Genomic DNA, 23408 nt, shown 5'->3' with positions numbered 1-23408 from the left:
TGATAAGAACAATTAGATACCGTTTGAAAACCAAATACATACTTGCCTACTAGCACTTTATTACCATGTTGAAACTCTTGTGATTATTACATTACTATTAATATTCTGCTATATCTGGCTTTTCAAATATAAAGCTTAAAATGAGAACTTAATATTATACCGTACAGATACAGAATTTAAATCCTGTCAATGCTCCAACGATAATTCTTCAATGATACACTTATTACTGTTCATGACTACTGTGCATCTTAAGAATTAAGAAAAACATAAAGCACTCTTTTATACTAGATAATAATATTTGGAATCTAAAATAGCCATATGAAATGTTAAATAAGCCTAAAACTTGAGAGATAAAAAGGTATTTCTCAGTTCTGCAACGAGCCAGTCCCATGTTGAATAAACCAGGAGTCTTGGGTCTATTACTCCTGGAATCTATTTTCCTCCTGCCTTTTCGACAGCTATAGGTACCCATTCTTATAAACTCAAAGCTTGCACTTGGAGGTAGGCTCCAACCAACAGGTCAGGAGTCACAGCTTCCATGTAAGGATTTCAAATATTTGATGAAGTTTACACTCTCAGAAGTAACTACGGAAAGCAAAGATTACGGTCAGTTCTTATTTAATAAAACTTTAGTCATTTTAATAAAGGCAATATCTTAAGTGGGCTATGGTCCTGATTATAGGGTTTTTGATTTAGTCATCATGTTTGGTTCAATAAGACAAACTGAATATGTGCATCTAGCCTGGCCTTCATCTCAAGATCCCTCTCAAGTGGCAATATATATTCCCAACTGCCACCCTACACACACATAATTAATAAATGTATATACCTTCAGAATGACAGAATAATAACACTGAAAACCAAGGTGAGGTCCCACCAGTAGACCAGAAACTTTGAGAAATTACAGGAAGACAGAAAGCAGTAGGAAGGAATTGATCAAGAAATCAGAGCAGGAGCCGGCCTGGTGGCATAGTGGTTAGGTGCGCGCGCTCCGCTGCGGCCGCCCGGGGTTTGCGGGTTTCGATCCCAGGCGCGCACCGACGCACCGCTTGTCAAGCCATGCTGTGGCAGCGTCCCATGTGAAGTAGAGGAAGACGGGCACGGATGTTAGCCCAGGGCCAGTCTTCCTCAGCCAAAAGAGGAGGATTGGCGACAGATGTTAGCTCAGGGCTAATCTTCCTCACACACACAAAAAAGAAATCAGAGCAGAGGAAACCATAGCCCCTCAAAATGGTTCTTCATTGTAATCTAGCGTCTCTGGAAAGTCTCTAAGGCCAGAGTCAACATACACATTGATCAAGAGTTGAGCAGGGAGCAGTCTACCCAGATTCTCTTACAAATGATAGACAGCTGGGGCACTTGACACCTGCCTTTTCCATTCTCCATCCCAACAGAGAGATATTTGCCCTCAGGGCCAAGAACAGCTCACACATTTCAGTGGACAAAAAGGACCTAGGATGTTGGGGCCTCACAGAAAGAGAACTGAACATAAGATAATTCTGGGTTTCCACAAAACATGCAGCTATCTCACAACTTCTCTACCCAAGAGTGAAGCAGTACATACCTACAGTAAACTTTTTTTTACTTTGATTATTGGTGAGGGTCTCCCTAGCTTTCCCAACCTCTTGCTACCGTGTCTACATACCCTAAGGAAAACCTGCCTGTATAAAAACTCTGGTGCATTTTCACAAAACCTGGTGTCTTTGCCTCTTCCAGGGTCTTTCAAGTTATTTAGATTCTATAACACATACAGGAAATATGCTATAATTTGTCAGGTCTCCACGTTTAAAGCTTTGAAACCATCCAAACCTTCTTCCTTTCACGATAAACTTCTCAAGTGATAGTCCATATACCTCTTTCTTAATCCTCTTAGAAGAACTTTAGGAACAGAGTTAGGCCCAAGTACGGCAGTCTGGTCAGGCTGTGTAATTGGTATAACAGGTGGCTAGAAAGGCATTTTTGGCTAACAAGCCCTGTGGGGAAAACTAAAATAACACTTACATTCCAGTTCTGCAAGTAAGCAGTTTGGAAACTGCCATTCCACTCTGTCGTAACAACAAGTAAAAAGCTGAACAGACTGAAAAATCAGCAACTCTTCTTGGATCCATAAGAGAAAAGAGGACACAGAGCAAACTGCTGCTCTATGACTGGAAAGACAACAGGTGAATACAGGCAGTCACGGCTTCCTGGAGCAGAGACTCACAGGGGAAACCAACTTGGGAACTAGCACTGGGGTAGTAAAACCTTAACTGTAACTGACAAACTGCTCAGTTAAAAACTGAGAGTTAAAAACTCCAGGAGGACCCAGTCATAAGGGAGTGCCCACAATATTGTGAGATTTACCTCCCAGAGTCCAACTAGATTTCCATACTAAATATCAGAGAAAAGTCCCCTCTGGCTTCCAACAGGGGGAGGGGAAAAGAAACCATTTTGAGATACAACAAAGCACTCAGTTTTTCTTAACAAGGCCTGCCATTGTGGGGCAACTAGTCAACCAGAGCTTGACCTGCTGGGCTATTATCAGAGCCTAACTGACCTGGGGAAGGGAAATACCCAACTCCAGCCAGCTCTAGCCTTCCACAAAAGGAAGCCCGCCATAGCCATTCTGCCCTCTCTAAGGGGAGAGAAAAAAACTAAGAAACACTTGTGAAGTCCACAGTCCAGAAGCATAAGGCAACTAAAAGACTGAGACCTAATCATAGGACTACAGAGTGCTTTGCTTCCCTCCCCCTCACACCTCACCACCAGAACACTAAAGGCCTACTTACAGCAGATCCGTTTAGTTGGTACATCATGTCTGGCTATCGAGGCATACCAAAAGACAAAAAAACACAATTTGAAGAAACAAAGCAAGTACATGGCAGGATGTTGGAATTATCAGACTGAATTTTAAAAAACTATGATTAATATGATAAGGACTCTCCTGGGTAAAGTAGACATCATGTAAGAACACATGGCCAGTGTAATCAGAGAGAGGGGAATCCTAAGGAAGAACCAAAAGAAATGCTAGAGACAAAAAATTATAACAGAAATTTAAAATGGCTTTGATGGGCTTATTAGTAGACTAGACTGAAGAATCTCTGAGCTAGAGGATATGCCAACAGAATCCTTGAAAACTAAAAAGCAAAGAGAATGAAGACTAAAAAACACAGAACAGAATGTTCAAGGACTGTGAGACAACTAAAGAAGGTGAAACATATATGTAATGGGAAGATGGAGGGACAGAGAGAGGGAGGGAGGAAGAAAGGAAGGAAGGAAGGAAGGGAGGGAGGGAGGCAGGGAGGGAGGGAGGAAGGAAGGAAGAAAAGAGAAGAAATATTTAAAACAATGACGTCTGAGAAGTTCCCCAAATTAATGTCTCACACCAAACCACCAAGCCAGATGATAAATGCCAAAAAAGCTACACCTCAGCATATCGTTTTCAAAATACAGAAAATCAAACATAAAGAAAAAAACCAGAAAGAAGTCAGAGGAAAAAAACACCTTACCTATAAAGGAACAAAGATAAGAATTACATCCAACTTCCAACTTCTCAGAAGCCATGCAAGTGAGAGTGGAGTAAAATATTTAAAGTGTTGAGATAAAAAAACCATCAACCTAGAATTCTGTACTCTGTAAAATTATCCTATAAGAGTGAAGGAGAAATAAACACTTTCTCAGGCCAATAAAAATTGACAGAATTTGTTGCCAGTAGACGTGCCCTGCAAGAAATGCTAAAAGTCCTTTAGAGGGAAGGAAAATAATATAAGACAGAAACTCAGATCTACATAAAGAAATGAAGAGCACCAAAGAAGAAATAAGTGAAGGTAAAATAAAAAATTTATTTTTCTTATTTTTTTTTTTGCTGGGAAAGATTTGCTCTGAACTAACATCTGTTGCCTATCTTCCTCTCTCTCTTTTTTTTTCTCCCTAAAGCCCCAGTACATAGTTGCATATTCTGGTTGTAAGTCCTTCTAGTTCTACATGAGCCACCACAATATGGCTACTGACATACAGGTGGTGCGTTTCTGCACCTGGAACTGAACTCAGGTCGCCAAAGTAGAGCACACCAAACTTTAACTGTAGGTCATCAGGGCTGGCTCTATTTTTCTTATTCTTAATGGATCTAATATATAACAGTTTGTTCAAAATAATAATAGCAACAATGTAATTGATTATGTTTATGAATATACCCTATGTATGCTTATATATACGTGAAATGAATAACAGCAAAGATAAAAGGGAAGGAAAGAAGGAACTAGGGTTATTTTGTTATTATAAAGTATTGACACTATATGTGAAGCAGTATGGTGTTATTTGAAAGTGAACTAGGTTAGTTATAAATGTATATTGCAAACTCCAGGGCAACAAGTAAAAAAGCTAAAAAAAAAAAAACAAGTGTAACTGATATGCTAAGAAAAAAGGGAAAATGAAATCATATAAAATACTCAATTAAAAAGACAAAAGGCAGAAAAAGAATGGAAGACAAAAATAGACAAACAATAAGGGCAACAAATAGAAAACAGTAAAAAATATAGTAGATAGTAATCCACCTGTATCAATAATCACTTTGAATGTCAATGGTCTAAATGTATCAAGTAAAAGATAAAGATTGTCAAAAAACATGGCCTAATTATATGTTGTCTATAAGAAACCCACTTTATATATAAAGATACATAGATCACAAGTAAATGAATGGAGAAAAACACACCATGCTGACACTAATCAAAAGAAAGCTGGAGTAGCTATTTAATTTCGGAGAGAGAAGAATTCAAAGTAAGGAAAAGTTATCCGGGGTAAAGAAGGGCATTACATAACGATAAAGGAGTTAATTCTCTAAGAAGACATAACAATCCTTAACGTGTATGAAACTAACAACAGAGCATCAAACTAAGTGAGGCAAAAACCAATAGAATTGGGAAGAGAAATAGATGAATATACTATCAGGATTGCAGACTTCAACTCCCCTCTATCAAAAACAAGCAGATCCAGCAGGCAGGAAATCAGTAAGAACATAGTTGAACTCAACAACACCATCAATCAACTGGATATTACTGACTTCTACAGATGATTTCAGGTAGCAACAGCAGAATACACATTATTCTCAAGCTTACATGAAACATTCACCAAGACAGATCACATTCTGGGCCATAAAACATACCTTAACAAATTTAAAAGAATAAAAATCATACAATGTCTGCTCTCAGACCACAATAGAATTAAAGTAGAAATCAACAAAAGAAAGATAACTGGAAAATCCCAAAGTATGTGGAGATTAAACAACATACTTTTAAATAACACATGGGTCAAACGAAAAAAACCTCAAGAGAAATTAAAACATATTTTGAGGGGCCGGCCAAGTAGCGCAAGTGGTTAAGTACGTGTGGTTTGCTGCAGCGGCCCAGGGTGCACCAGTTTGGATCCCGGGTGCGCACCAACGCACCGCTTGTTAGGCCATGCTGTGGCAGCGTCCCATATAAAGTGGAGGAAGATGGGCACGCATGTTAGCCCAGGGCCAGTCTTCCTCAGCAAAAATGAGGAGGATTGACATCGGATGTTAGCTCAGGGCTGGTCTTCCTCACACACAAAAAAAACATATTTTGAGATAAATGAAAATACAACTATTCAAAATTTGTGAGATACAGCAAAAGCAGTGCATAGCAAGAAATTTATAGCACTGAATGCATATATTAAAAAAGAAGAGGGGTGGGCCCAGTGGTGCAAGCGGTTAAGTGCGCGCACTCTGCTGCGGTGGCCTGGGGTTCGCCAGTTCGGATCCCGGGCACGCACCGACGCACCACTTGTCAAGCCATGCTGTGGTGGTGTCCCACATAAAGTGGAGGAAGATGGGCATGGATGTTAGCCCAGGGCCAGTCTTCCTGAGCAACAAAAAAAAAAGAGGAAGACTGGCAGATGTTAGCACAGGGCTGATCTCCTCACCAAAAAAAAAAAAAAAAGAAGAGAGATCTAAAATCAACAATCTAAGTTTCCACCCTGGGCAACTACAAAAAGAAGAGCAAATTAAATCCAAAATAAATAGAAGAAAAGAAATAAGAATTAGAGCAGAAATCAATGAAATTAAAAACAGAAAATCAATAGAGAAAAATCAACGCAACCAAAAGCTGGTTCTTTGAAAAGATCAATAAAATTTATAAGCCTCTAGCCAGGCTAAGAAAAAAAAAGAGGACACAAATTACTAATACTAGAAATAAAAGAGAGGACATCACTACAGATCCCACAGAAATTAAAAGTAAATAAAGAAATATAATGAACAACTCTATGCCCACAGATTTGATAAGCTAGATAAAATGGAGCAATTTCAAGGAACAATTCCTTGAAAGACACCATCTGCCAAAACTCACACAAGAACCAACAGACAATCTGAATAAACCTATATCTATTAAAGAAATTGAATCAATAATTAATGAAATTCCAAAACAGAAAACACCAGGTCCAGACGGATTCACTGGTGAATTCTAACAAACATTTAAGGAAGAAATTTTATCAGTTCCCTAAAATCTCCTTCAGAGGACAGAAGCAGAAGGAATACTTCTTAACTCATTCTATGAGGCCAGCATTACCCTAATATCAAAACCAGACAAAGACATTGTAAGAAAAGAAAACTACAGACCAATATCTCTCACGAACATTGATGGAAAAATGCTCAACAGGGGCTGGCCCCGTGCCATAGTGGTTAATTTCGGCACCTTCTGCTTCAGCAGCCCAGGTTCGCAGGTTTGGCTCCTGGGCATGGATCTATACCACTCGTCAGCCATGCTGTGGTGGCAACTCACATACAAAATGGAAGAAGACTGGCACAGATGTTAGCTCAGGGCAAATCTTCCTCAGAAAAAAAAAAAAAATCCTCAACAAAATATTAGCAGATTGAATCCAAAAAAGTATAAAAAGAATTACACACCACAACTAAATGGAACTGATCCCAGGCATGCAAGGCTAGTTCAACATTAGAAAATCAATTAACGTAATCCATCAGATCAACAGAAAAAAAACAGAAAAATCACATGATGATATTAACAGATGCAGAAAAGCATTTGACAAAATCCAACACCTATTCATGATAAAAACTCTCAGTAAACTAAGAATAGAGGGGAACTTTCTCAACTTGAAAAAGACTATCTACATAAAACCTATAGCTAAAATCATACTTATGGTGAGAAATTCAATGCTTTCCCACTAAGTCGGTGCAAGGCAAGCATGACCCCCTCATCACTCCTTTTCAACATGGTACTGGAAGTCCTTGCTAATCAAAAAAAGGCAAGAAAAAGAAATAAAAGGTATACAGATTGGGAAGGAAGACATAAAACTATTTTTGTTCACAGATTACATGATCATCTCTATAGAAAATCCAAAAAAAATCTACAAAATAACTGGAACTAATAAGTGAATATAGCAAGTTGCACGATATATGTTTAATATACAAAAGTCATTCACTTTCCTATATACCCAAAATGAACAATTTGAAATTAAAAACAGCACCCCTCAAAATGAAATACTTAGGTATAAATCTAACAAAATATATATAAGATCTATATAAGGAAAACTACAAAACTCTGATGAATGAACTCTAAGAAGAACTAAATAAATGGAGAGATATTTCATGTTCATGGATAGGCAGATTCAATATTGTCAAGATGTCAATTCTTCCCAACTTTATCTGTAGATTCAATACAATCCCAATCAAAATACCAGTGAGTTATTTTATAGGTATCTACAAACTGATTTTAAAGTGTTATGGAGAAGCAAAAGACTCGAATAGCCAACTCAATATTGAAGAAAAAGAACAAAGTTGGAGGACTCACACTACCCAACTTCAATAACTACTATAAAGCTATGCTAATCAAGACAGTGTGGTATTGGCAAAAGGACAGACAGACAAATCAATGGAAGAGAATAGAGAGCCCAGAAATAGACCCCCATAAATATAGTCAACGGATCTTTGACAAAAGAGCAAAGGCAATACAATGGAGTAAAGACAATCTCTGCAATAAACGGTGCTGGAACAACTGGACATCCACATACAAAAAAATGAATCTAGAGAAAGACCTTATACCCTTTAAAAATTAACTCAAAATGGATCATAGACCTAAATCTAAAAGCAAAACTATAAAACTCCTAAAAGATAACATAGGAGAAAACCTAGATGACCCTGGGTTTGATGATGCCTTTTTAGATACAACACCAAAGAGACAATTCATGAAAGAAATAATTGATAAGCTGGACTTCAATAAAATTAAAAACTTCTGCTCTGTAAAAGACAACGTCAAGAGAATGAGAAGACAAGTCACAGATTGGAAGAAAATATTTACACAAAAGATACATCTGATAAAGCACTGTTATCCAAAATATACAAAGAACTTTTAAAACTCAATAAGAAAACAATCAACCCAATTATAAAATGGGCCAAAGATCTTAACAGACACCTAACAAAAGAAGATACACAGATGACAAATAAGCACGTGCCAAAGGATGCTCCAAGTCATGGCATCAGAGAAATGCAAATTAAAACGACATTAAGATACCACTACACACCTATCAGGATGCCCAAAATGTGGAATATTGACCAAACGCTGGCAAGGATGTGGAGCTACAGGGAATCTCATATATTGCTGGTGGGTATGCAAAATGGTACAGACACTTTGGACTATAGTTTGGAGGTTTCTTACAAAACTAAACATACTATTAACAAACGATCTGGCAATTGCACTCTTTGCTATGGACCCAAAAGAGTTGAAAACTTAGGCACACATAAAAACCTGCATTCAGATGTTTATATCAGCTTTATTCACAAATGCCAAAACGTGGAAGCAACCAAGATGTCCTTCAGCAGGTAAGTGGATAAATAAACTTTGGTATATCCAGACGATCCTACTTGGAAAAAACACGATGTCATCTCCCTTAAGAACTTGTCTTGTATCCACCCTTGAGACAATATGAACTCGCAATTCTATGGGATTCCCTGATTATGTGATCACCACAGAATTACATAGGGTGAGGTTTTGGTTCAAAAACGTTTTGAACAGCAGTTTTTGACTCTATGTTTTATGTGCTTTTAAAAGAACCCACCAATTTCATTTCCCCATCAATTCTCATTTCTTGTCAGTTTTCTTTGAAAATTCATTTTGTACTGTGTGCCCCTGTCACTGACTAGGTTCCTCAGAAACTCAAAGGTGGGTTTGGAAACAATTAACTGTTTTTCCAAGCTGTTTCTTTTCCTTTTGTATGTTAAGGAGATGTAACCACCAGCCATCCTGAAACTGACCAAATGAGGCACTCAAGGGAGATGTAACCACCAGCCATCCTGAAACTGACCAAGCCTCACCACAGGAGCTGTGCCCACGACCTTTGCCTTATTTTTAAAGCAAAGATCTCTCCAGGAGGAGCTTAGGCCTCATTATGTGGACGCATGTTCTCCAACTGAGCCTCTGCAAGTGAATACCCACCTCTCCCTTTTGAATATTCATTCCCCAACGAAATAAAAGTTGCTGCTTCCCTTTGTTCAGGGATGCCATGACTTCAGAAATGATTCCGCGTGGCCTCCTATTTGCTGCAAATACACTTTACTTTGTGAGACAACTTCTACTGGTGTCGCGTCTTATTTAACTCACCAGGAGGCGAGCTCACTTGGTTCAATAACACCTGTTCCTCAATTTATCTCATTTTTAATTCATCACCAGCAATGGTCTTCTCCATGAACTGGCAAAGTTATCACTTTGATGTAGTTTTTATAAAGATATATTATGCTTACATGTTCTAAACATTTCAAAAGTGTGAAGTCATCAAGTCTTTCCAGGCTGCATTCATTTCTACAGCACTTGCACAGCCACCACTGCTCTAAAACTGGGCTGAAGTCCAGGAACCTTGTTGTCACGCATGAACAGGTTTGTTCTAACCCCTGTGTCTAATTCCAAGGACAAATGTTTGTTGTTCTGTTAATTGAGCTATACATACATGCAGCAAAGTACACACAAATCTCAAATTCACAGCTTGATAAATAAACACATGTCCTTGTCCAATGACCACCAGGCTTAGAGTACAAACCTCCCAAAACCCCACTAGTCTTCAGATGGCACCACGTCTCAGAATCAACTCCTGAGATCAGACCCTGCACACAGTGTGGGGCAGTCAACAGACAAGTGCTCAGAGCCTCAGGCTCAACCGCCAACAGGCTGTGTGGCCTCCAGCATATTATTAATCACTCTGAACTTTCATTCTCCTGGCTGTACAACAAAGATGATGTGACCAGTGTCAATGTCACTGTGTGAATTACATGAGACTGTGCACGAAAATCACTTTCTCTGCATCTGACATATCATTGCTAGTTCCCTTGTCCCACCACAATGAGGAAACTAGGTTGGGGGTAGTAGAAACAGACCTGTAGCAAGGTGGCCACAGGCTTGCTCTAGGCATTCAATAATTTTGCTACATTCTTCTGTGTTTGCAGTCACAGAAATCAAATGAATTGGCAGGGGCCACCTCCCACAGCAGGATTTCTCATGGTGCAGGCCTGCTAAGACTGCCCACTTGTGGATGCCTCGGGATGTTCATAAAAATGTAAATCTTTCCACTTTAAACCTAGTAAAACAAATTATAGATGTATGCATGTATATATCTGCGTGCGTACATTTGTATGTATTTGCATGTATGTGTATGTGTGTGTGTGAGTGTAAATTAATGTGTGTACACGTGTGCATGTATGTTAATTTGTGCATGTTTAGAACAATTCTTGAAAACATGCATTTTTAAAATGTTGTTTTGTATTCTGTTGGCACATTCACATTTGATAACCGCTATTAAATATTGGTTATTTCATTTGAGATTCTATGAATTACATTTGGTGAGTAATTTGGTGTTTTCTACTAAGTGGAAGTGATGGTAACTTTCCTAGCAACAGATACCTGAGATCTTCAAACTCACCATCTAGTTTGCAGTTTCCCCATGTTCTCTCCTACGCGGGCAGAATAATGTCAAACAATATGAATTTAGTAACTCTCTTGGTGAGAAAGACTGATCCCAAGATACACTTTTAAAGATAAGACTTGTTCGTAGAAACTGAGCAGCCAGGACACCTGTAGATGCTGGCAGGTGACCTCAACTCAAGGGAAAAGCATCCTTGACCACTTTCCAAGCGCTGGTCATGGGACATAAGGTAAACTTCTTGCCCTCCAATTTTTCAGTTTAGTCTTAATATTTACCTGATTAAGATTCCTCATTTGGCTCCCCTAGCATCTTCTGGTGGTTGTTGGAAAACAGCTCTGCTCTCAGCCTTTCTATGGGCTACCAGATGATGCAGCTTTTAGAGAAGGTTCCTACTAAGTTATTCTAACTGTCTGTCTTATCAGACCCGAGCGTGGGGGCACAATCTCAGTATTCTTTCAAAGGGGGAGGCCTTCTCGATTACCTTCAGCTGCCTGACCTAAATTCCTGTACTTGCAGAGGGGAAAAGGCTAAGACTTCCTCAGAGCAAAAGGCATTTTAATTATTAATCCTTGCAGTTTTTGTTCAATGCAGATTGAGTTTTTTAAGTATCCCATTTGGCCGTTTTTCTATTATTTTCTTCTAAGTTCATAATGAAAGATAGCTTTCTGTTAAATCACAAAATCTAGTTTACAATTTACTTTTCAAAGACAGTGTGGTTATTAGGAAAACATAACTTTCAACATGAGGCACCCAGATCTACAATCTTACTCCCATTGATTTATGTAGAAAACAGCTAAGATTGTCTCTTGACCTCTCCTGTTCCAGTTTGAATGGAGAACCCTCCACTGGCCATGTCTGCATCTGCTGTCACAGTTTAGATTTCTGCTGTCCCAACTAGATGAAATCTTTTCAAAGACAGACATTGTGTCTTATTTTTGCCCAATTCAACAAATATAATTTGAGAGCCTGCTAGACACCAGACACTTTTCTTGGCACTGGGATAGTGGAGCAAACAGAGAAGAGAAACCCCCACCTCGTGGCACTTGCCTTCTCGTGGAGCAGATGGACATTCAGTGTAATAAATAGTCAGTTGTATCCTGTATCTGACAGTGAAGAGTGCTATGGAGACGAAGCAGAGAAGGGTGGCTGAGATTGGCCCCAGCACCCAATGAAGTGCACGATTCAAACACTATTGAACACAACTATATTTAACTAAAAGGAAATAGAATCTTTTGAAAATATTTTGAGAACGGAAGACAATGTTCAAACAATTCACTACTCTTGTATAAAAATGCCTGCAAGGAAAATAATGAAGGACGTATTAACAGTATGTGTAGGACAATACAATTTAGTCAGAATTTCCAGGATGTAGAAGGCATTCCATTAGCCTCACTGCATAAGCAATCAACTCCATGTGTAATATTATTCACTATAAACCAGTTCCTGGACTCCTGCTGGCACCTACTGTGTGCTTAATAAATACTTTTAATCCATAAGTGAAGGAGAGCAGAGGATAGAAGAAGGACGAGGAGATCTCATTTCTAACATATGAGAGCGAGGAGTGAAATCCAGTGCTCTCAGCACTCTAAGGGGAGAATCAAGGGTTAGCGTTGAGGACAAGAGCACTCCAGATTGACCTCTTTATTGGAGAAAATTCTGAGTAATCTATGCAGACTTACGTTCTCTCTTGGCTCATTTACAGCTGTGAATAGACTGTCATCATCATTTGGGCAAGGATTTTTTATCCTAATTTCTTAAAATACTTTAATAATTTGAGAAACTTGTGTTGTTCAACTGTTTTCATATTTTGATGTGTCTAGAAAGCCTATTTGAAGACAGGCATGGCTATCTGAATCATACATGCACAATGCTATTAATTGCAGCTTAGTATTTTTTACTACTTCTACAGTAAACAAAAATTATTTTGCCTGAAACTGTAACCCTTCTTCCCTTGGTAAATCTCCTGTCTGACCATCTGGTTCTTGAAAAAGAGGAGTGCTGCCCTCATAGTCTCCACACTCTCTGGCTCCAGGTGGGCCCTGACCCTGGGTGAATCAGCATACTCCATCCCCCAGAACAATGGTTGGTCCAGGAAGACACACCTGACTCTCCAGGCCAGTCGGCACCCTCCAGGAGTTTCCTGTCCAACTCTCTGGGGAACAAATCTCCTTCACATTCTCCCAACTCTTTAAGGATGTGACTCCTGAGCTCCCAGCAGCTGTGTGCTCAGCTGTGTGAAGAAAGCCATCAGACGTACAAGAGCATGAAGCTGAGACAGAAAGAAAAACAAAAAGCAAAGACAAAATAAAAAGAGATCGAAAGAAAGAGAGATAGAGAGAGAGAAAGAGGAGTGGGTACTGGGAGAGAGATTGCTGACAGTGATGCTAGGAGATGCCTTACCTCCTTTACATTTTTCACTAATTTTGTCTTCTACTTTTGTTCTCTTCCAATAAATCCTATTTTCATTACTTTAGTTCAAATTGGATTTCTGTTACAACCTAAAACATATGGAGTGCCACAGAAATTAGACTCAAGCGTGGTGTCACAGGGAAATACTCCAAAATATAGCTGTGCTGAAGTGAGAGAAGTGGGTCTGGGGAGCAAAGACCCTTGAGTCCTGGCCACTCACAATGAGGAGTCCTCATTCTGGTCACTCTTCTAAACTGGGCATGTAACACCTCCAATTGTCTCAATGAATTGGAAGAAGGCAACGTTATCCCCATTTTACTAATGAAACCTAAGCTTACATAAGTTTATGTAATAAGTTTATGCAATAGAGTGGAGTTTTGTTTAATTCAAAAAAGGTAATACGTGTTTTTGTCATGGATGAAAGATTTTACTAATATTGAAGGCTACTAGTCTGGAGAGGAATAACAGAAAGGCTTGGAGACCAGGTGCAGGAGACAATCCTTCTGGAGCCAACCCCAATACCAATTACCAAAGGGCTGGAACTCTGTCAGCTGCAAAGCCTCCATTTGTTGGTAACCAAAGCTGGTAGTGTTAGTTGTCTGGAACATCAAGAAACACTTTCCTGTGTGAGAACTCACATCTGGTTCTAGTGTCCCATCATTTTTGGATTTGGCTCTCCTTTTTTCAACAACGGTATCTGCTGATAGAGATGGGAGAAACCAGCAGCCTTTCATTTTCAATAAAATACATCTTAACCTATTTTTGAAAGGTTCTGGCAAACACATTTTGCACAAAATTGTTTTTCTCCTCAGTCACTGGATTTGCAAAGTAATGTTAAACCATGTGTATTTGATTAAGTTACCATTAACTCTTTGAAAAAGCTCTTTAGAAGAAATGTTTAATGAACAGAAATCCTTGGAAATCTTTGTTTTTGGACCAAATCTTACCATTTTGTTGAAATGAAATGAAACTTGAAATCAATGCATTGAATTTGAGTCTACAATTGGCACTCTATATTTGACTAAATGTAAAAAAGACTGAAAACACAATAAGCAACACAAATTATACATATTGAATGTGTTATGTTTTAGAATATTCTCATTATTTTCAAAACAGCATCCTACCATTACTAAATGGCATTTACTTTAAGTGAATAACTATGACTATATGTCTCACAAAAAGTAAATTAAATTTAGCAATAGGTTTACACAATTGTAATCTCATAACATGTTATAGTCTCTCAAGTGTAAAATCACCAGAACTGGTGATTTAAGGAGTCAATAAGACTTTCAAAGAGGTTTAACTTCATCTTGAGTATCAGGAGTAGAGCAGCAATTAAGTGATGCTCTGAGAACATATTGGGTACCGTCTACTGGCTCCACGCAGGCCCTCAGTATCGCTTATATCTGGATATCTCTTCTGAGGCCTCATCTCTCATTTCTGTCACCCAACTGTGCACCTTACACTTAATCTCCTCGCCATAACCTCAAAACTAATTTGTCTAATTAATGCAAAGTTTCCCCTGTTCTCAAACTGGTTTTTCTCTTTCTTCTTCTCTTTATTTTCCTGCTGATAACCGAATTGTAAATTTCTCTACCACTTATTTTTTTAACAGCTTTTTTGAGATATTAACTGCAAAGCACAAATTCACCCAATTTAAGTGTACCATTCGGCATACATTTCCTTTTTGTCTTTACACAAAGGTCATCTTCTCAGTGATTTCTCTCTAACCAGTTATTTAACTTTTCAATACCTTTTCATCAATAACTCCCAGATATTGTCTTTGCTTTACATTTGCCACTTACCGTTTGCTTTTTTATTTTTAACACATCTTAACAAGGTCAGGGTTTTTCATCTGTCTCATTTGTTACTACATCCCCAGTAAGTACAACAGTGGCTGGCACAGAGTAAGCACTCAATAAATATTTATTAATGAATGAAAACTCGTGAGAAATTATGATAAATAGAGACGGAATAAGAACTATTGGATTTAGTGGTAGGGAAATAAGCAGCGATCCTATCAAGAACAGTTTCAATTAAATAGCTGGTGTAAAACAAAATCATAGTGGCTAAAAAAGTGGAAGAGACCCTTGTGCACTGTTGGTGGGAATAGAAAATGGTACAATCTCTGTGGAAAACAGTATGGTGGTTTCTCAAAAAATTTTAAAAAATAACATATGATCCAGCAATTTCACTTCTGAGTATACATCCAAAGGAATTGAAAGTGGGGTCTTGAAGAGATATGTGTACACCCATTTCCATAGCAGCATTATTCACAATAGCTAAAATGTGGAAGCAAGTCAAGCGTCCATTGCCAGGTGAATGGATAAACAGAATGTGGCATATTCATACAGTGGAATATTATTCAGCCTTAAAAAGGAAGGAAATTCTGACACATGCTACAACATGGATAAACCATAGGAACATTATGCTGAGTGAAATAAGCTAGTCACAAAAGGACAAATACCATATGATTCAGTTATATAAGGTCTCTAGACCTTATATAGTCAAATTCACAGAGACAGAAAGTAGAACGGAGGCTGCCAGGGGCTGGGGGAGGGGGGTGGAGAGTTACTGTTTAATGGGTATAGAACTTCAGTTTTACAAGGTGAAAAGTATTCTGGAGATGGATGGTGGTGATGGCTGCACAACAATGTGAATGTACTTAATGCCACTGAACTGTACTCTTAAAAATAGTTAAGATGGTCAATCTTATATGTGTGTATTTTACTACAATGAAAAACAACAACAACAAAAACAAGCAAAAAAGTGGAAAGTGAGGAAAAAATTAACGCATTGAAACCCATTTAAAAGCTTAATATGTGGCATGCAGAAGAGTGATAATTAAAAAAGGATGTGGGATCAGGGGAGGTGTTTTAACATACAGATATGGATTTACATGTTAGGAAACATAAAGAAGTTGAGAGAGAGAAGCGAGAGAGAATAACTGAATAAATCAAATAGTCTGAGGAGGCAAGAGGAGATGAGATCCAGAGAACACACAGGGAAACTAGCCTACAGGAAGGAGGAAAGACAGAAAACACGATATATAAAGATGCAGATAAATGTGTAGCCTTGAAGGTAAATTTTAAGAGAAATTTGTCTCTTACTTCTGTGTTCTTTGTGATGTCTGAGAAATGGAAATCCCTGGAGGTTTGAGGATGCTAGGGCATACTTGAAAGAACTGTTACATAAAACGGCGGAGGAGGAGAAAGAGACGACTCACAAAGTGTAATGACACAGTAGGCAGAAGGGAGGGTCCAGATGAGGTTGCTGACTGTACTGATAGCGGTGTCAGTCTAGACTTGGTACGTAGATTTAAAGTTGCTGCAGTCTTCACGTTTCATTCTGTTATTGATGTTTTCTCAATTTTATGGGTGTAGGGTCATTGCTGTGCTATTCTTATCTCTACTAACTGTTCTTGGAGCCGTGGAAAGATGAGGAATGTGAAAGCATTGGGTTTGAGAAAACCCGGCTCCGGGAGTACTGAGGTGGCTGTGTCAGCTCCCATGAATGATTCCACAGGCTACAGTTGAAACTTAAGCAAATTAGGCTCCAAATAAAGACTGTTCTTTCAGCTTTTGACTCAGAGATGAGCAGAATAAGTGGGGAAGGGGCCATATATTGGGATTTTCTCTGGGTAACAAAATAAGGGAAGATACATTTCGATGAAATTTTTACTTATCTGTGGAGATAAGTAATTCCATAACGGAAAGAGATACCTACTAAATTTTATAAAGTGGCCGTGAATTTGGGGTATTTAAGTAACTGATCTTTTTTTTTAATTACCATTTGTATGTTTATACCACTGTCTTGATAGTTTTGTGGGCAACGCACCCAGATATGATTTATAATGTTAGGTGGGATAGGGTGGAGTTCTTGACTGTGAACCTGTTGGAGCAGGAGCTATAATGCATGTCCATCACCATCTTCTCTTCTTGACCCCGAAATGTGAGAAGAACAACAAAAGAGGCTGCACAAGACCATGCCCTATTGTCTCACCTTTCCTGGGAATCCAGAATTTTTACGTTTTTCTTGTATACATAAAACAGAAGATCTCCCCGCACCACTTTCCTTCAAAAATTGTAAAAATACACTCTGGACAGGATGGCCCTCTGAGACTCTGACTCGCTCTTTCTCTCTCTGCTTCCACATGATGACACAGTGGATGTGGACAGAATGGAGAAGGCCAAGGCTGCGGCCCTAAGATTTGGTGCAAAGTGGTGACCCCAGGAAATCGGGCCAAGGTGAACTGAGACAGCTCTAGGCTTCTCTCTGTGTCTGTCCTGGCTTTTGGCAGCCCTGGATTCTTTTTAATCAGTCTTTCTTCTAGTTATATTGACGATGGCTGACACTAAGGCTTAGACGTTAAAGGGAAATATATAGGAGTGATATTTAGTGCTTTCTTTGAATTGAGAATATTCAGACCTTCCTGGAGTAGGAAAAAAAAAAAGTAGTGCCCTCTACATGGTCCAGCACCTTCGCTAAACATTGGGTTCTGAGGCCATTGGGATCTCTTGCCCAATCCCATTAAAAATAAAGGGATATTTTGATTCATTTTCCCTCTTGGTTTGTTTTAACTCCCTCTAAGTCTTCTTAGAGGAGAAGAAGTGGCTCAGTTAAATCAGGATTCAGAAACTCAAAAGCCTACTCGCAAATTCCATTGTAAGATAATCTTACTGCTACCCCAATCAACATTACTAGCATTTTCGTCGGGTTCAAGAGCCTTCAAAGACATTATAAAGGTATTTCTAACAACCTAAGGCTGGAAATGTGGGTAAAGGTAGAGGAATAAAAGCATTAGAAAATAAATATCATAAACAGTTAGGTAGGATTTTATTGATATTCCACCGAAAGCCACCCTCAAAGAGGAAGGGGGAACAGGAAGACCCTGGACGACCACCCTTCTGACTTGTAAGCACATTCGGTCAACAGGAGAAAGCACCACAATGGAGCCACATGGATGACAGAATACGGCTTCTGGGAGGACTCACGATGCCTTCTGGGAAGATGTTACTACAGGAGCTATGTGTGCAAAAACAAAATGTGATTAGGGTGAGAAGAACACAAGTAAAAGAGATAAAGTTAGTGAAATTTTGGTCAAAAAGGAGATTGGTTCCCAGGTCACTTAGGACCTCAGATGTAATGCAAATGAGATCTTTTTACACTAATAATTATAATAGCTAATATGTGTTGAGCACGTGTTATGTGCCAGACACTGCAAGCGTGATGTGTATATTAAACAAATGTACAATATGTAATGTTACAACAAGAGGAGAAACACAAAGAAACCCAAACCTGGGCACATCATGGTCAATTCCATCAAGTTAAAGACAAAAAGAAAATCCTAAAGGCTTCTTGGAGAGATGGCTGTTTCTAGGCATGGAGTAGGAAATATACAAGATGAGGCTGGTGCATCTTGTAATGACAGAAGTAAGGAAGCAATTATTAAAATGCACAAAGATGCAGTCTGTCAAAGGGACACAGGAGCCATCCTAAAGAGCTCCCAATGGCCAAAACTGGACCAACTGGAGGAACAAAATAGAGTTATTTGGTCATAACCCAAAGTATAAATAGATATCTTTGAGCCCATACTTATATAAACAAATGATAGAATGAATTAAAAATGGGGGAGAATGGATGTCTCCCATGTTCAGAACTTCAAATAATTCACGCAGATATTCTGCCCTGTAAGTGGTGGAGCATAACTCTTCACTCCTTAGGTGTGGGCTGCACACAGTAAATTCCTCCCACAGAGCACAGCATGGAAAGGGGGTGAGAGTCACTTTACAGTGGAGACACTTGACAACCCCACCTCAGCCAGGTGATTGGGGTCAACATCAACAGTGATAAGACATGTTGAGATGTACCTTAGATACAGTGTGATGGAAAAGGCACCCTGCCTCTGTGTCTCTCCTCCCAAGAACACATAACCCCAGTCTCATCATTAGGAAAACAACAGACAAATCCAAACTGAGACACATTCTACAAGATTCCTGACCAAACTGTCAGGAATCCTTCAAACTGTCAAGGTCACCAAAACAAGGAAAGTCTGAGAAACTACCGTAGCCCAAAGGAGGCTGAGGAGACATGGCTACATGTAATGTTGTGTCCTGGATGGGATCCGTGAACTGAATTAGGATGTTAGGTAAAAAACAAGAAAATCTGAATAACATACAGACTTCAGTTAATAACGATATATCAATATTGGTTCATTAGTTGTGACAAATGGAATATCCTATAGTAAAATGTTAGTAATAGGGTAACCTGGGGTGTGGGGGCTATGGGAACTCCCTGTATTATCCTTGTAATTTTACTGTAAATCTAAAACTGTTCTAAAATAAAACGTTTATTTAAAAAAGGAATTCTTCAAGCAGATTAAAAAACACATTTTATAGAGAGGAATAATGATAAGAATGAGTCCGTTCCATCAGAAACAATGTAGGACTCAAGAAATGGTTACCTCTTTAAAGTGATAAAGATGAAAAGCATCAATCTAGACTTCTATGTCCAATTAAAATATCTCTCAGAAGCGAAAGCAGAATAAAGATATTTTCAGATGATCAAAAGCTGAAAGAATGTATTGCCAGCAGGTTCACACCATAATTGCTAAAGAAAGTCTTTCAGGCTAAAGGAAAATGGAAATTTGTATTTATAAGAGTGTTAGAAATTGTAAAAATGTGAGTAGGTATAAAAGATTTTTTTTAACTAATAATCTTTAAAAGATAACTGATTCTTTAGAGTAATATAATAATGCACTGTAGAACCTACAATATACGTTGAATTGAAATACGTAACCTACAAAGCACAAAGGATAGGAGAAGTTAAACGGAATTATACTGCTGTAAGGATTTTACATTATATACCAAGTGGTGTCATATTAATTCAAAGTAGATTGTATTAAATTAAGGATGTGTATTTATAAACCCTATAGTAACAATAAAATATAACATGAAGAGTTACAGCAAAAAAACCCAATAGAGGGGCCGGCCCGGTGGTGCAAGTGGTTAGGTGCGCACGTTCCGCTGCGGTGGCCCGGGGTTCACCGGTTCGGATCCCGGGGGCGCACCGACGCACCGCTTGTTAAGCCATGCTGTGGCGGCGTCCCATATAAAGTAGAGGAAGATGGGCATGGATGTTAGCCCACGGCCAGTCTTCCTCAGCAAAAAAGAGGAGGATTGACATTGGATGTTAGCTCAGGGCTGGTCCTCCTCACAAAAAAAAAAAAAAAACCCAATAGAGAAGATAAAATGCAATGTAAAGAAATACTTAGTTAACCCAAAGTACAGCAGGAAAGGAGGAAGCAAGAATAAAGGAACAGAAAGGATGAACGGAAGGTAAATACCAAGATGACGGACAGAGACGGGGAGATGGAGTGTGATGGAGCACAGCAGGCAGAGAAGGCGGTGTTGCTTCCTAGGGCAACAGTGATGTGTAAGAAATATGGACATAAAGAAAACATTCAAAGTTTTCTTTGTTAGCAGATTATCGACATGTCAGAGCCATCACTGATGTCCACTCTCCCTTTCTGGAGATCTCAAGTGGGTACAGCATCTTCAGTTATAAATCAGCCAGGTGTGTGAAAGGACAGCCCTTATTTCAATGGAAGATTTTCTAGTGAAGAAACTGGAAGCGATTTTTAGTAATTGCTTGTTTTCAGTTGGCTCCAGTTTACTAAGTTGATACAAGATGTAATCTTTTAGATCACATATTGAAATATTATTTGTGAGTAAGAGAAGTATACGACTTCAGGTCCCTAACCGAATATAAAAATTCTCAGGCAAGACACTCAACATGAAAACAATGACCATTCCAAGAGGCTAGTCCTGTATGCTGTAAGAAATCTGTGACTAAGCTATGTGTGAAAAGATTCAAACTCTATTGCAGAGTCACAGGAATGTGCTATTTCTATGAACATATTTTAAGCTGGAGTCACATTTAACTTAATTCTTTGAACATCTTTGGTGGCTTCCTGGGTACTCTACCAGTTCACTGGACTATCTTCCGCATTCACATGCTCAGGCTAAAAGTAATGGTGTATTTTTCTTCAAACAAGCAGAGTTAAAAACAAAATTTGTCGAAGATTTACAGATGATACACCGCCTTTTGGAGGTGATTGCTTTTCTGTGGCTTGAAGGTGCATTGGGTCCAAGGAGTTCCTCCTGAACCCAGAGGAACCTGGTTCCTCTGTGGAACCCAGAGATTTGTAGTGAGCTATTCAGCTTCACTTCCACTACCTTTAACTGTAATTAGTACCACTCAGAAAATTGGGGACAAGGTTTGATCCCAGAAAGGGCAAGCGTAAGGAATCCCACGGCAGATGGTCTTGCTGTGTGTCCCCGAGGACCATGTGATATCATGGATAAACCAAGAATTCTGGCATCAGAGGGATCTGAGTTTCAACCTACGTGGCCTCTGGGTAAAGTGGGATAACGGCCTTCTCAGAGGAACTCGAGGATTAAATCATGGCAGCAGAGCTCTCGCACAGCCCCTGCTACCGGCGGGTAGCAATGAATAGTGGTCCCACCTCACTCCCTCTCTTTCTTTCTTCGCTGACCTTGGCCACACCTAGATTAACTGAAAATATTCAGTTATTAGTCTTTTAAATTTAAGACAATATGTTCTTATATGTCTGCAATGGTCATTGTGACTCTAAATTTCATTCATTGTTGACTGTTGATGTTAAACATCTTTTCACATGCTTATTGGCAATTTGTCCCATTTGAAAGTACTTATTCAAATATTTTGCTCACTTTTTAATTGTCTTGTTCATCTCTTTACTGAGTTGTGAGTGTTCTCTTTGTATCCTGGAGACAAGCCCTTCCTTTGTCATATATTTTCTCCCAAGATGTGGCTTGCCTTTTCTTCTTTTTCATTTTTTAAGAGCAGGATTTTTTATTTTGATAAAGTCAAATTTACAAAATTTTTCTTCTGCTATACATACCTTTTGTTTCCTGTGTAAGAAGTAACCACAAAGTCTCAAATATTTTCTCCTATAATTCCTTTTGGAAGTTTTATAGTTTTAGCTTTTATGCTTAGGTCTACGATCCATTTTTAATTCATTTTTGGCTATAGTATGAAGTAGTTGTCAGGGTGTTTTCCCTTATATTTCTATTGGTTGTCCCAGCACCATTGGTCGAATGACTGTCATGTCTCTCATTGATTTGCGTTGCCAAACTGGTCAAAGATCAAATGACCATTTGGGTGTGGTTCTGGACTCTCTCTTTGTTCCTTTGATCAATGTGTCTATTCTCTCTCTCATACCCGCTCTCTTGATTATGGCATCTTTATAGTCTGTTGCAGGATCTGAAATCTTTGTAGTTTGATACATAATTCGAAACCAGATCGTATAAGATATACAGATTTTTTTCTTTTAGGTTTGCTTGACTCTTTAGATACTTTTTATTCCCATCTAAATTTTAAAATCAACTTACTGTTTTCTAGATGAAATTTACACTTTTGGAATTTGACTAGGATTGCTTTGAGCCTATAGACCAAATTGGGTAAAGTGAACACTATAACAATATTGAGTCTTTTGGTCCTTAAAACAACATATATCTCCCCATTTTTTCAGGTCTTCCTTAATTTCTCTCGGAAGTCCTATTTACTTTTCATGTACAGATCTTTTTCATATTTTGAGTTCATCCCTAAGTATGTCATATTTTTTACACTGTTATAGATAGTACTTCAATTTCAAATTCCCATTTTTCTTTTTTTTGACAAAGATTCATGCTGAGCTAACATCTGTTGCTAATTTTCCTCCTTTTTATTCCCCTTCTCAAAGCCCCAGTACATAGTTGTATATTCTAGTTGTATGTCTCAAATTCCCATTTTTTTTTTTTGATGAGGAAGATTGGCCCTGAGCTAATATCTGTTGCCAATCTTCCTCTTTTTGCTTGAGGAAGATTGTCGCTGAGCTAACATCTGTGCCAGTCTTCCTCTATTTTGTATGTGGGATGCTACTGCAGCACGGCTTGATGAGCAGTGAGTAGGTCCACGTCTGGGATCCAAACCCACAATCTCTGTGCCACCGAAGCAGAGTACACAAACTTAACTACTACGCCACTAGGCTGGCCTCTCAA

The sequence above is a fragment of the Diceros bicornis genome (assembly GCF_020826845.1).
Source record: "Diceros bicornis minor isolate mBicDic1 chromosome 3 unlocalized genomic scaffold, mDicBic1.mat.cur SUPER_3_unloc_1, whole genome shotgun sequence".
NCBI classification, from domain to species: Eukaryota; Metazoa; Chordata; class Mammalia; order Perissodactyla; family Rhinocerotidae; genus Diceros; species Diceros bicornis.
The sequence above is the reverse complement of the archived record's forward strand: the minus strand, read 5'-3'. Positions refer to the sequence as shown.